Below are 2,879 nucleotides of genomic sequence, written 5' to 3'. Positions count from 1 at the left end.
CCCTCATGTCCCACCGCCTGGCCCCCTCATGTCCCACCGCCTGGCCCCCTCATGTCCCACCGCCTGGCCCCCTCATGTCCCACCGCCTGGCCCCCTCATGTCCCACCGCCTGGCCCCCTCATGTCCCACCGCCTGGCCCCCTCATGTCCCACCGCCTGGCCCCCTCATGTCCCACCGCCTGGCCCCCTCATGTCCCACCGCCTGGCCCCCTCATGTCCCACCGCCTGGCCCCCTCATGTCCCACCGCCTGGCCCCCTCATGTCCCACCGCCTGGCCCCCTCATGTCCCACCGCCTGGCCCCCTCATGTCCCACCGCCTGGCCCCCTCATGTCCCACCGCCTGGCCCCCTCATGTCCCACCGCCTGGCCCCCTCATGTCCCACCGCCTGGCCCCCTCATGTCCCACCGCCTGGCCCCCTCATGTCCCACCGCCTGGCCCCCTCATGTCCCACCGCCTGGCCCCCTCATGTCCCACCGCCTGGCCCCCTCATGTCCCACCGCCTGGCCCCCTCATGTCCCACCGCCTGGCCCCCTCATGTCCCACCGCCTGGCCCCCTCATGTCCCACCGCCTGGCCCCCTCATGTCCCACCGCCTGGCCCCCTCATGTCCCACCGCCTGGCCCCCTCATGTCCCACCGCCTGGCCCCCTCATGTCCCACCGCCTGGCCCCCTCATGTCCCACCGCCTGGCCCCCTCATGTCCCACCGCCTGGCCCCCTCATGTCCCACCGCCTGGCCCCCTCATGTCCCACCGCCTGGCCCCCTCATGTCCCACCGCCTGGCCCCCTCATGTCCCACCGCCTGGCCCCCTCATGTCCCACCGCCTGGCCCCCTCATGTCCCACCGCCTGGCCCCCTCATGTCCCACCGCCTGGCCCCCTCATGTCCCACCGCCTGGCCCCCTCATGTCCCACCGCCTGGCCCCCTCATGTCCCACCGCCTGGCCCCCTCATGTCCCACCGCCTGGCCCCCTCATGTCCCACCGCCTGGCCCCCTCATGTCCCACCGCCTGGCCCCCTCATGTCCCACCGCCTGGCCCCCTCATGTCCCACCGCCTGGCCCCCTCATGTCCCACCGCCTGGCCCCCTCATGTCCCACCGCCTGGCCCCCTCATGTCCCACCGCCTGGCCCCCTCATGTCCCACCGCCTGGCCCCCTCATGTCCCACCGCCTGGCCCCCTCATGTCCCACCGCCTGGCCCCCTCATGTCCCACCGCCTGGCCCCCTCATGTCCCACCGCCTGGCTCCCTCATGTCCCACAGCCTGGCCCCCTCATGTCCCACCGCCTGGCCCCCTCATGTCCCACCGCCTGGCTCCCTCATGTCCCACAGCCTGGCTCCCTCTCTGAGTCCTCAGTGTCACAGTGAAAGAGATGTCGGATGGGCGTGTTTCCCTTACCCCCTGAGATCAGCCCAGATGAGGGTCAGCATATCGGTGGCACCCTGCGACCACAGGGCTGTGCACACCAGGTAACATGTGCCCCTGGTGAAGCTGCGAGCACGCAGTGAACAGTCGCTTGGCAGGTGGCTGCCTGGGATCAGTGGTGCATAAGTGCTCCTGATGCTATGTGAAATATATCGCACACAAATGAGAGAGCTCCATTGTACTCTTAAAAATTGGTCCTTTTTTATTTCTTTACACATTTGCTTCTGTTTCAAAATCTGAAGGTATAGAATAATATACTTTGAAACATTTCCCTCCCAGCCATGTAGAGCAAGTTCGGTTTCCTCTGAACCCTGCATGTGTCTGCACTGGGAGGGCGACAGGAGGCCGTCCTGGGGTGAGGACTGGGACTGCACCCCACTCCTCCTTTTCTGTAAAAACATGGTAACAAAATGCATGTTGGATATCTTCACATATCAGTGTCTCGAGAACATATTTTATACAGCTACACAATCTTTTATTGCATGAATGTATCATACTTAGTTAACTAGTTTTTCAAGATAGTTAGGTGGTTTAAATTTTTTAGAGGTTTTTTTGTGTGTGTGTGTTTAATTAAATCTTTATTGTTCAGATTATTACAGTTGCTCCTCTTTTTCCCTCATAGCTCCCACCCACCTGGTTCCCACCCCACCCTCTGCCCTTACCCACCCACCACTGTCCTCATCCAAAGGTGTACGATTTTTGTCTAGTCTCTTCCCACACCCCCCAAACCTCTCCCCGTCCCCCGAGAATAGTCAGACCACTCCCTTTTTATGCCCCTGATTCTATTATATTCACCAGTTTATTCTGTTCATCAGATTATTTCTTCACTTGATATTTAGATTCACTTGTTGATAGATGGTGTATTTGTTGTTCATACTTTGTATCTTTACCTTTTTCTTCTTCTTCCTCTTCTTAAAGGATACCTTTCAGCATTTCATATAATACTGGTTTGGTGGTGATGAACTCCTTTAGCTTTTTCTTATCTGTGAAGCTCTTTATCTGACCTTCAATTCTGAATGATAGCTTTGCTGGATAAAGTAATCTTGGTTGTAGGTTCTTGCTATTTTTTTTATATATTTTATTGAGTTTTTACAGAGAGGAAGGGAGAGGGATAGAGAGTTAGAAACATCGATGAGAGAGAAACAACAATCAGCTGCCTCCTGCACATCTCCTACTGGGGATGTGCCCGCAACCCAGGTACATGCCCTTGACTGGAATCAAACCTGGGACCTTTCAGTCCGCAGGCCGAAGCTCTATCCACAGAGCCAAACGGGTTTCAGCGGTTCTTGCTATTCATCACTTTGAATATTTCTTGCCACTCTCTTCTGGCCTGCATGGTTTCTGTTGAGAAATCAGCTGACAGTCGTATGGGTACTCCCTTGTAGGTAACTGAGTTTCTTTCTCTTGCTGCTTTTAAGAGTCTCTCTTTGTCTTTTGCTTTTGCAATTTTATTTTTGG

The sequence above is a fragment of the Myotis davidii genome, unplaced genomic scaffold (assembly GCF_000327345.1).
Source record: "Myotis davidii unplaced genomic scaffold, ASM32734v1 scaffold2336, whole genome shotgun sequence".
Taxonomy (NCBI): domain Eukaryota; kingdom Metazoa; phylum Chordata; class Mammalia; order Chiroptera; family Vespertilionidae; genus Myotis; species Myotis davidii.
Note: the sequence above shows the minus strand (reverse complement) of the source record.